This window comes from Chelonia mydas, chromosome 1 (assembly GCF_015237465.2).
Source record: "Chelonia mydas isolate rCheMyd1 chromosome 1, rCheMyd1.pri.v2, whole genome shotgun sequence".
Lineage (NCBI taxonomy): Eukaryota > Metazoa > Chordata > Testudines > Cheloniidae > Chelonia > Chelonia mydas.
The window spans coordinates 98483073-98495707 of NC_057849.1; the positions used below are offsets into that span (position 1 = coordinate 98483073).

At 40.0% G+C, this 12635-nt stretch overlaps 1 protein-coding gene and 1 long non-coding RNA gene across 5 annotated transcripts in view; one reads left to right on the top strand and one right to left on the bottom strand.

The window, feature by feature from the left end:
- The window catches only part of CLYBL (citramalyl-CoA lyase), a 222111-nt gene that overhangs the window by 136828 nt on the left and 72648 nt on the right, over nt 1–12635 (top strand). The gene's annotated exons all lie outside the window — the stretch shown is intronic.
- The window catches only part of LOC119565919, a 122506-nt gene that overhangs the window by 2521 nt on the left and 107350 nt on the right, over nt 1–12635 (bottom strand). The window contains exons 1-2 of one of the 2 annotated variants that reach the window (XR_005224988.2): nt 5243–5316; nt 1218–1330 (exon numbers count right to left, since the gene is read on the bottom strand). This is a non-coding gene — a long non-coding RNA (uncharacterized LOC119565919). Of the gene's footprint in view, nt 1–1217; nt 1331–5242; nt 5317–12635 lie in introns of those variants that run through there. The other variant, XR_006287314.1, reaches the window with a different exon arrangement.

Here is a 12635-nt window from a genome sequence, read left to right on the forward strand (position 1 = left end):
TGTCAATTCAAATCAAGCTCATCTTTTCCAGACTCATCAGAGAGTGTTCAGCTACTTGCTAGGCTCCTTTCCAAACTTCAGGTCCTGCTGCCTGACTTTTCCTAATACTTCTTCCTCTTATGGCTTCCGACACGTCCATCATAGCAGATGACAGTCTTTCTTTGATGATACCGTTCCATTAGCCCCTTGCTGCACTCAGTCGTTCCTTCCTATCTGGCTCGTAGGCAGAGCCCCTCCCTGGTTCTCTCTGGGTACATCTACACTTTGAGCTGGGGGTGTGATCCCCAGGTTCAGGAGACATACTCGTGCTAGCTCTGATCAAGCTAACATGCTAAAACTAGAGTGTAAATGTAGCAGTATGACCAGCAAGGGGAGCTAGCAGCTCCATATACTTACCAGACTGAGACCATAGGCACGTATTTGGGACGGCTAGCCCTTCCTGCTGCTTGCACTGCTATGGCTATCCTTTATTTTTAGCAGCTAGCAAGAGCATGTCATCTCAAGCTGGGATTTACACCCCCAGCTCGAAGTGTAGACATACCCTCTGACCCTGGGTCCCCAGCAGGAGGTGTCTCCTCCTCTGACTGAGGAGGCATTGACTGGGCTACTGTCATGTGATTCTTGGTCACCTGACCCAGCTGCCAGCCCAAACCTCGAAACAGGGTGCTGGGTCATGCAGATGTGCCCCAGGATCAGTGCCCTATTACAATGCTGAACACCGTTAAGTAAAGGCTTTCCCCTTAATATCTTTTTGGTGAGACGTAAAATTGAGCCCCTGACTACAGTTGCCAGGGCACCTTCTGAAATAATATAGGTGCTAATCCTAATTGCGTTACTAAATTCCAGCTCAGGTAGGTAAATTTGGCCTGGCCCAAGTCAAGCATTATTTTGCACTTCCTCTCCTGAGAGCTGCTACGTAGATTGTATTGCTGCTGGTTTTCATTTCACAGGTGAAAAAGCAATCCCCTACGAGCTGGCAGGCATCTGGGGAAGCGCTTCGGGTTCCTGTTAATAAACTGTATTGTTCTCTCTGTCTAACCAGAGACCATTTAACCAGTAAAATGGACTAGCATTCAGAGTTACACTTCAAAAACAACCTGGGGCTGGATTGAGCCTCAAGGCTGCTCCCTGAGCAAGGAGCAGTGCATGACTATGCTGCCCCAAAAAGAGTCCCAGTCCCTTCTTGTTCTGGGCAAGTATTAAGTTATTTTACTTACTACGGTTACTGCTTCACCTTGCACCTGGGCATCTATGCTGGCTAGAGTGTGAAGGCTGGGGGGGGAAGGCAAATCCTTTGCACAAGGGAGGGGAGTCATTGCTGTGCTGTGTCCTGAAAAAGAATCAATTAGTTCTTTTGAATTGTCTGTTTAAAAAAAAAAGGATTAAAACCCCCACATTTCTCTAACTGTTCCATTATGAATAGCACATACAGAAGAAATGACTCTGGGTTTATTACAGTTAAGAGCAGATCATCCACATACATGCTGATTTGACAGTGATTTCACTCCACGGGAATGCCTTCTACATCACCCTCATGATCTGATCATGGGGTCAGAACAAACAGCATACTGGAAAGAGAGCAACCTTGTGTTGCACTTTTGCCTAATTTGAGGCCCTCTGAATTTTTCATTTCTTATCACTGATGAAAAGAGCCTCTTGTATGTAGAGTAGTACTATGACTAAATGTGGTATAGGAGATGAATTCATAAAATGGGTCAATGTGGCATATAAAAAAATCCCAGACTAGTTTATTAAAGGCTTTTGCAGCATCATAGAAAAAACTGCAGTGGGTTTCCATAAATCTCTGGCTACTTCAATTACAATCAACAGTTTTTCTGTTTTATGTATGATACTCTGTTTTTAATAAAGCTGGCTTAGTCAGTATTTATCAAGGTAGCAGGTATTTCTCTAGGCTCATAGTGAGAATTTTAGCTAGAGCTTTACAGTCACAGTTATGAGAGACATTGATAACTAGTGTGTTTTACAAGGTCTTTGCTTTATTTATAATAAATTAGTGCAGTAGCTAATTGCATTTCTCCTACAGGGAAAAAGCTTGCTGACAAGTGTATAAGTGAATGATTAAATCTACACAGGCGCATAGTGAGTTACGTCTCTTCAAAAGATGTGCAAAATTAGAAGGGGAATGCTGCTTTCCCAGGTGTCTTGCCATTATTAAAAGACTCAATAGCCTGGGAAATTTCTTCAATAGGAATTGGGGAGTCCAAGAGTCCCTCTAGTTTAGTGTAGGGAGGCTGAACTGTACAGAAAAACTCTGCCAGATCAGAAAGATCTTTGAAGGGTTCCGATGAATATAGATTTTTTTATAAAAGTTGTAAAGTATTTTTATTCCCCTATTTATCCCTCCACAGTTCTAGAAAATCCACCACTCCTGACCAGTAATAGTGGCAATCAAAGTTTTTTGTTCATATTGTTTTACAGTACAAGCCAATCATCTGCTTCATCTGATGATTCTCCTTATCTGTAGGAAGGTCACAATATTCAGCAGTTTTCTTCTTTATTGAGCTCAATAAAACTGGTCTTTTAGCACAGAGACTTTGAATTGCCAGTTATTGCTTTTCCTGCAATTCAGATGTATCCAGTTAAGTTTGACTTGGACATATTCTGATGTAACTCACTGGCAGAATAGTGTCTAGAAACGTAGGGAAAAATATCTTGGCTCAAAATTAACAAAAATTTCATGCTGGAATATATTAATGGACCTGGGAAATAATTTTGTTTTTAGCTTAGCTAATGTTCGTACGGTACTTTAAATATTCCAAGTACTGGCTAAGTCCGTGACCTGGCAATTTACTGTGTAAGGGTGCAGTGGTGCGCCCAGACACAGTGCATTGCAGGGCTAAAGCATGAGTATTGTTTTGTGTACAAGTGTATATTTTAAAAATTTTTTATTAACTTTCTTAACACAAAGGACCTGATTTTCAGAGGGGCCAAGCACCCAGAATTCTCAAAATGAAGTCAAGAGGAATCGTGTCTACGCAACACTTCTGAAAATCAGGCCCAAGCAATATACATAGTACACACCTACCATTAAAAAACAATAGCCATACTACAGTGAGGCAAATACACTGAAGTACACTGTCAAAACTATAATGAACAATATAATGTATTTACAGGTTAAGTCCTGGATCCAGCAATTGGATCAGTATAGGCGAACCCTTGTACCCACATAGATCCAATTGCAGAATCCAATATCAGATTAATATTCAGTGTAACTGGAGAGTGGAGATTTTATGCCTCTGGATTGCAAAGTAGAAAATTTTCAACATTTTGGTCAGTTATTGGTCTCAATCCTGTTTTGGCCATTTGTGGTGCTCAGGCAGCTGAAAGCAGCCTGAAAGATGTCCTAAAGGGAGAGCAGGGGCTTCCCCCAATGTATGGGCATATTGGGTAGCATAAAGACATAGCTGGCTGCTGTTGTTACTTATTATTTATATTGCAGTAGCATCTAGGAGCCCTAGTCATGGAATGGGACCCCATTGTGCTAAGTGCTGTGCAAACGCAGAACAAAAAACAATCCGTGCCGCAAATAGCTTACAATTTACATTCTTACTATTCCCCACTTCATAGGGGGCATATAGAGGTGTGCCAGGCATGAAAGGTCAGGGCTAGAGTACACAGCACTCTGACCAGTTCGTGGCCACTGCAATGGGACCACTGAAGAGGATGAAACTGCTCTTTTGGCTGTTTCAGCCCCTGGTGGCTCCAGGATCAGGGAGGGTAGAAAGGTGACTTAGAACCACTTTCCCTCCCCTCCCCTGAGCTGCACTGAGCCTGAGCTCAGCATAGCTGAAGATTAGGCCCAGTGAGTATGTTTAAGACTTGCTGGATAGTTTTGATTTATTTAATCCAGATGTTTGAATATTAAATAATTTAGAAGAAGTTATATTACATACTTATCATAGAAAGTGGATGGGAGTAACATTATTAGTAGCAAGAACATGTACAGTGGGATACTGGATGAGAAATCTGTGCCTTTGATGTCAGAATGGATTAAAGTGGCTACAAGGGTGAAACAACACCACTGTATACTGGGACTATGGAGCAGAGGGGCTTTGGTTTGAGGAGCTAGGGTTCATATAGTCATAGAAATGTAGAGCTGGAAGGGACCTCAAAAGTTCCCCCAATGCTGAGGCAAGATTAAGTATAACAGACCATCCCTGACAGCTGTTTGTCTAACATGTTCTTAAAAACCTCCAGTGGTGGGGATGCCACAGCCTCCCAAGGCAACCTGTTCCAGTGCTTAAACATCCTTATAGTTAGAAAACTTTTCCTAATATCTAACCTGAATCTCCCTTGCACAGACTAAACCAATTATTTCTTGTCCTGCCCTTAGTGGACATGGAGAACAATTGATCGCTGTCCTCTTTATAACAGCCCTTTTACATACTTCAGAACTGTTATTGTGTCCCCCCTCCACCTTCTGTTCTCTAGACTAAACATGCTCTGTGCTTTCAAACTTTCCTCAGAGCTCATGTTTTCTAAACTTATCATTTTTGTTCTTTGATGCTGTGGTAGTTGGCAAGGGGAGACAAGGTTATAATACATTTCAAGGAAATGGTGTAAACCAGGAACAAGACATTTAATTTCTGTTCCTTTGGTTTCACGTTCTTCCAGTGGTGTCAGGATTCTCAGCATGCAATTCATGATGATTAACATTTAGTTGGTGGGAAATAAATCATCAGCCATCTATGATTTAATAAAAGATGAGACCCTCAACTTTGTATGTATTACAGAAATCTGGTTGGATGCTGCTGCTGTGCTATGTTTGGCACCGTTCTCACTAGCTGGGTATTTGGTACATCATGAACCAAGTGGGGGCCAGTGGAAAGGAAGTGTGGACATGCTGATTTCATCCAGCCTAAAATGTATGAAGTCTCCCTCTCCAACACTGGATCTGATAATGTGTCCATAAAGAGAAAGTAAGATGGGACTGTTTTCATGATACCACTTGCCCTGCTGCATTTCCACATCCCTTCATGAGCTGACTAAATTCTTCATTACCGTGGTATTGGAAACACAGAGGTTGATATCAGTGATTTTAAGTTGCATGTAGATGATGAATCTTCTGAATCAGCTTAGGATCTCCTGACTACTACTTGGGCCTATCCTAGGTAGTTAATGGCGCAAATCATACAGCCAGCTACTATTTAGACTTGGATTTAGGTTACGATTGGAAGTTAGGCAACTGGATCTTAAACCTATGTCATGGACTGGTCATTACCTTCTTCACTTTGAGGTTGGAACTCCTCTCCCGTTGTGGTGTGGGACCTGTTTTGATCGTCCACCCTAGGAGATTAATGGAATCAGGGATCAGGGCTTGCAGCAGAGTCAGTCTCCTGGCAACCCAGCAAGCACAGCTGGCCTGCAGGAGGCTACCTGATTGACTGCACCACCTGACTGGTCGGGAAGGGCAGGTTGGCTGGCTTTTAAACCCAGCAGAAGCTCCGTGGCCACTCAAATACATTCACACCTACAGCTGAAATCCTTCCTGTGTCTGATGCTCCTCACTTTGCTCCTTTCTTGCTCTAGCTGTGCTCCTAGGCTTGTTCCTGCCTTGTTCCCCCCACCTTGCTCCTCCTCAGTCCCTGCTACCTCACCTTGCTCCTGGTTCTGGCTTCCTCACCCTGACCCTAGTTCTTGACTCCAGGTCTGACCCTTGGCATGTCTACTGGTTCCTGATTCTGGCTCTGACCTTGGCTTGCGTATTAGTTTGTAGTTCCATCTCTGACTCCTGGCATGGTTACTGGTTCCTGACTCCAGCCCTGACTCATGGTTTGGATCCACTACCCAGCTCCTGCTCTGCCCACTAGGCATGACAGTCCACAGCCTAGTCTTTAACAACCAAAGAGTTCTGAATTAAACTCCATGATTCAACACAACAAACCATTCCCAAGATAGAGAATAGAACCCCTCAAAAAACAGCTTTTTATTTCCATCTCCAACTGAGCGCACACCATGATCTCTTCAATTCCGAGTGAAGTAACGTATCTCTTTTCAGCAGAAGACAACATGGGTTACTCACTACTGTTTAAAGCCCTCGTTCTTACATAAGCTAACAGAATGTTTTTCCCATCTGAATCATGAAAAGACCTTACATTAAACAATTTATATAGAAAAACAGACATTTGTGTTGAACAGACTGAATCTGAGGTACCCAAAATAATTGTGAAGCCATGTCTAGTTTACTACAACTAGAGCATGCCTAGAACTATGCATGTATTGCACATTAAAATCCCAGTTCAGACTGAACTTCACAAAATTGCATGTGTCTGTCTGGTCTGTGCCTTAGAACAAAAAGACACACCAAATGGTGTCCAAAATGTTAGGGAAGTGCAAGCAGAGTAGCAGTGTGGCTTCCGCACTTAGCGTTAGAATCACACAGCTGCCTAGAACTGAGCTGCAATAGTAGTGCTGGTTCTGGAAACACAGATAAGTAACTAGTGTGCCCCAACATCAGCAACTGCTATAAAATCACATTTCATGCTAACCAAAGAATTGTTTTACAAGACAACCTAAAACGTACAAGTTTCTTTCCTGCTTTAAACTACTTTCATAAGTTAAAAACTGAATAAATGAAACATTTTCAATCTACCACATTTTGACACCACTTTCAACACATTAATGTGCACAGTTATTTGCCCACATACATGTTGGCACATGTTCAGTATATTTCTGTTCCCATATACAAGTGCATGAATTTTCAAAATCCAACATGTTACAATGATAGGTTTTGATATTACTGGAACCCTGTACTCCAAAGCTGCCAGCATTTTCTTTCGGCTACCAATACTACACAGGAAAATTACAGCCTAACTGTCTTCCTGTTTATTGATAAACAAAGTGGCCAGCCTAGCGGTGGAGTCTTATTAGCACTTTGCACCCTTTGTGAAAGGATAAACAAAACCCCACTGTTTTGTGTATTTGATTGCAATTTGCATCTTTAAAGAGGCTTGACTGCTCCAAGATTCATGTTGAACTTCTGAATGGATGGATATACTTTGATATATTACATATTATCATATAAGCCTATTACATCCTTTTTTTTTTTTACTGCTTTTTTTTAGTGTTTCTCTGTTCCCATCTCCAGAAAAATCTACATTACTATCAAGTATCTGTCCAAAATGAAAAAAAATGTAACCTATACTTGTTTTCCTCCATTTCCGATCACTGTAACACCAGAATACCACGAGTCCTGCTAATGTTGCTTCTAGACTATTTCCCACTTGGAAGCAACGTAGGCATGATGACTATGACTTCACATGTTAGGACCATTGTTTAAAAAAAGGGGGGTGGAGGGGAAGCTTGCCTCATTCTCTCCCCATATGTCTTTAAGTGTGGTATTAGGTTGCCCCAAAACACCCATATTGGGGCACATACATACCAAAACTGAGAAAACTTGCATATATTGTATTCCAAGGATTCCAAATATGATCATACATAAAGAGAGTGATGTTCTGCAGGTGTGCATTTTCTTTTAGCCGAACCTGGTTAGATTAAATTTTAAACTTTGGTAACAACCAGACGGAGTCAATATTTTACTAGTTAACTGTAAGATGACTTTAGCAATTATTTTTAAATACAAGAAATGTAGGTCATTTTAATTGTATTTCCATTGTCAAAGGGAGAACTAATACATGTAAACACGGATTAATCTATTTAAATAAACTTTCCACATAATCCTTACAATATGTAAGCAACATTTGTTATGCCTTAGCGATAGCATATGATTGGACTCATGAGACCCCATTTATCTTGCAGAACAGTTTCCTTTATAACTTCAAAGGGAATTTTATATATTTATAGTGGTAGCAGGGTGTTAAGTGTAGCTAGACAGAAATTGTACCTCAGCTATTTGGTTAATGCCAATAGGGATTAAATTAGATTTTATAGCTGTTAGTAGAAGTCTGTTTTGTAGCTAACAAGTGGGATTTTTAAATCCTGGAAAGCATAATCCTATTATAAAACTGGCAGCTGAATTAACATTATCTAGGAAGCAAGTCTTCACGGATTAACATTTTTGACATTAACAAAGAAAAACTAATGCTACATGGATATTAGATGCTTTTCCCAAAAGTAGGAAAAAAGGGAATGTGAATATAGGACAAAATGGCACAAATACTGTAGCTAAGAAGCATCTAGGAAAAATGGGGAAGGGAAATGGAGTCAAGAAATGAAATCTGGAATTGGCATTGTGCTTCCTGTAATATGAAGCCAATGCACTGGATCTGAAAAGGCTCTGCAACCTTCACTTCATATGTTAACCTTGTGCATAATTTTGTATGTGCCTTGTGTTAATTCAGAACTTTCTAATGTTACTAAGAGGTGAGACCTTATCCTGTTAGGTTCTCAGACACCTCAATTCTTACTAGACGTAAGGAGAGTTGAGGGATCTCAGCATCCCACAATAGAACTCATCACCTCAAAGGAACCAGCCTATAGATACCATACCCATAGATACCTTGATTATGCTTCCAGGATTGGTTTGGAGAATAGTTGTAAAACAACCTATATAGGTCAGTTGTAGCCCTCTTGAGACAATCAAGGGTTCACTTTAATTTAAAATTTTGAAATACCTTATTCCATATATTAATAAATTGGGAGACATTGGCTAGAGATGAACTACTAGGATAAGTAGCATCCATGTGTGTCAACTAAAAGCCTTCATCACAGAGAGTCTTATTTAAAGTTACAAAGAACAAAACATTTTCGGTAGCATTTATTAATATGTCTACAGTATGAGTTGTTATCCACAAATACAGCAGAAATCTTGACAATGAAAGTGATATTTTAAAAAGTAACTTTTTAAGAGGAATGCAACTGCTAAATATGCCACAATTACAAATAATTTCAGAATAAGTGAATAAGTTCTTTAGTAATATTGTATCCAATGTCCAATATGATTCTCATTGTAACAATCTTTTTTGTCTGCCATCTTTTCTTGCAAAACTCTTCACTTTTTCCAAAAAGCAAGTCTCAGTGATGATGCTGGACTATGTTTAATTCCTAATGATGGGACAAAACTGGAACACTTAATTCAAAGCATTTCCTCCAAGTGTCTGTTCAGATAAAGTGGAGCTTGAATCTGAGTCACTGCTAGAGGCGAGTTTCATTATCCAAAACTAAAACCTAACCCTGGTTTTGCAAACCTAAAACATGACCTTGCTGGTCCATATCCGTTCGTTGCTAATCATACCAACCATATTACCAATTCTATCTGTTTAATATTCACTAATGCTGGATACACAATATATTGTGAATATGGGAGTGACTAATGCTTGTGTTAAGCCTTTGAGGATCCCAGTATGAACTATGTGTTTCCAGAAGCTTCAGCCTATTTAAATTTTGTGCAGTTGAAATGCTGTCTTCTCTTCTGACAAACACAACACACAAGTACTCACTATACTAACCATTACAATATACGCTTGAAAAACTTTCTGCTTAGATTAAATTTTCAGAGGGCTTCCATTTTGTGCATGCAAAACGTTTCTGTGTGCATGTGTACATCAAGAATTTGCATGTGTAAATCAATCATTGAAGTAATTGGGGCAACTTGCTTTTTTAAAATTAGACACATGTTTAAGTGTTTTGCTGGACTGAGGCCCAAATACTTAGTTTCACACTTATCTAACAGGTCAGTGTACAAGTCTTTTATGTACCCAAAATGCAGGCCTGGTTTCAAAATTAGTCTTATTTGTCTAGTTCAGGCTTTACCACAAGAAGGACATGTTAACATATAAACTACAGAAGTAGTATAAATTTGTAAATTGCCTAGTCTCAAACTCTTCTCTTATAATGGGTATTTGAGGGTTTTAGTCCAAGAGGATGAAATCTTTACTCCACTGAAGTCAGTGGCAAAACTCCCATTGACTTCATTTGGGCCAGGATTTCATGCATAGTGCATGTTGTGCACATCTACCGCAACAATAATGACCTCTTACTGGAGGCAGTGGTATTTACTCGCCGCTATAATGGTTCTGTCTAAAAGAGCTGTGCTCCAACTCATCTTCTAAATGTTTTTCTCTTCTGTACATTGAGGATTATTGCCACCTGTAAGGATGCTATTAACAAACGATGTTTTAAAATGTGCTAATATCACCTAATTATTGTCCTAGTTCTATGAAGTGGGGAATACCTCCTGAGAAGTGAGTGTGGAGGGTATTCATCCCCGGCAGGATTAGTCCCTTCATTAGGAAAGTTGCATATTTCATGTCTCTGGCAATGCATGGAACCAGCCTTCATAAAGCTTTCCTTGTCCTTTAAATTATTAAGGTAACTACCAGCCCCTTTAGCAGTTCAGAGTTTGTTTCTAATTGTGCTTTGTGTGTTGCCTCTAAGCCTGGATTGTTTTAAAATATGTAGCTACGTCTTCAGCTGGTGTAAATTGGTTTAGCTCCATTGATTTCATCTGAGGGTATGGCCCAGAGTATCTAAAGCAATTCTCAATTTAGAATAAAAAAAATTCCTTGCCTGTGATAGAGTGGTTTCTGAGATCAGTGGCTGCTGCCTGATTTTGAAAGTAAAAAATTTCTCTTAATGAGACCTGGGAAGCAAAAGATGCTTGTCTTGTTGGGGTACTTCTTCAGGGCCAGAGTATAGCGACAATAAAACAGTTTCAGACCAATCATGGTTGAGAACTGGGCTCCATTTTTATCCCAAACTGACTTATAACTCTATCACTGTTGATGTAGAATGTCCTTCACCAGTGGGGACCTGGTAAGAGACAGAGATACAAGACCGCTGCTTCTGAGGACGGGTCAGAGGTTCATTACTTGAGGTTTCTGCCAGAGGGTGTTACCTTCATGCATATTTTTTTTAACCACTCCTGTTCAAGGAAACAGGATTCATGTTCATCTTGTAAATATGCAAATTACTCTTAGGAAACACCTAACTCCCCATCATCAATTGCCAAAAAAGGAAACTGACATGCAAGACCCCGAATTCTGCAACCATACAGCAAAGGGGCAACAATAATATATATTGAAGACCAGTTATTGCTATATATATTTTTTTCCAACGAGAAGCTGCTGACCTTGAATTAATATGCAAACTAGATACCATTAACTTGGGTTTGAATAGAGACTGGGAGTGGCTGGGTCATTACACATTGAATCTATTTCCCCATGTTAAGTATCCTCACACCTTCTTGTCAACTGTCTAAATGGGCCATCTTGATTATCACTACAAAAGTTTTTTTCTCCTGCTGATAATAGCTCATCTTAATTAATTAGCCTCTTACAGTTTGTATGGCAACTTCCACCTTCTCTGTATATGTGTGTGTGTGTGTGTGTATATATATATGTCTTCTTACTATATGTTCCATTCTATGCATCTGATGAAGTGGGCTGTAGCCCACGAAAGCTTATGCTCTAATAAATTGGTTAGTCTCTAAGGTGCCACAAGTACTCCTGTTCTTTTTTCGGATGCAGACTAACATGGCTGCTACTCTGAAACCTGCTATATAACTTGATTATCTGCAAGTAAGTGAAGTAGAGCATTTGTGGAGTTATTTTGTTTTTGCTCTGGTAATGTTTGGCTTCTGAACAGATCAAATGAGTCGTGACATGGGAGTGGTGAAAGTGAAACGTCCATTGTGAAATCATTAATCACATATTTGTCTTCCACTCAGTTCGCTTCCAAAAAATAACTTTAAATTGATGGAATTTCTGGAATTAATTTGGGTTAAAGATCAAAGGACCTGATTCTCATTTCACTAAGGCCCCTTTACACACTCTGGCGGTGTAAAGGGATCTTAAATGGGAGTAAATTACCAATCTAATCTAGGGGCCAGCTCCTCAAAAGGCGTAAACCAGCCTAGCTCCATTGAAGTCAATGGGTTATCTGGGATGGTGCCATGGAAATGTAGGTTTCTCTTTGCTTAATGTTATGCAGCCTGAATTGCCACTACTTTTTTTAAAAAAAAAACAACTTCCTTTTTTCATCTTGATAATTTACTCTATATTTATTGCTTGTGTAACTCAAGGGGGGAAATCATATGTTTTATTTACAGCTAATACAGTTGTTTATCCACAATGTTGTCTTTTCTTTTTCACCATTTCCCCCTCATTTATTTTTTATAATAGTCTTATCCCATCCTATTTAGCATGCTTGCCTCATCCCTCTTCACTTCACACTGCTGTCTTCAGCAGTATGCAATCAGCAATGGTTATCTGACAAGAAACATACAATCTCTTTGCAGTTATTTTGTTGAGTACAGTATTAGTCCTACAACATTTGCTGTGCTTTCCTTTCATATGAAATGGAGCCATTGCTGCCTGTGTTTCCCCAGGGGTGCTACTCTCACCCTAATGTTCGGTGTTCTTCCTTCTGCTGGGAGACTGTGGCTATGGCCCAGCTATTCGCCTTGCAAAGCACAGTTCAACTTCTCTTACTGTTGGCCTAAGACTCGTGCTGCCTTTGATAATAAATAACTCGTGTCCACTTATATTGTTAATAAATTTAAGGGGAGATTTTCAGAGGCACATTTGGGGAGTTAGGCATCTAGGTTCCATTGGCTTTCAATAGGAGTTGGGTGCCTGACTTCCCTTTGTGCCTTTGAAGATCTCCCCCTAAAATTAGCTATGTTAATTGTTGTTACATAATCCAGAACGCTGGTT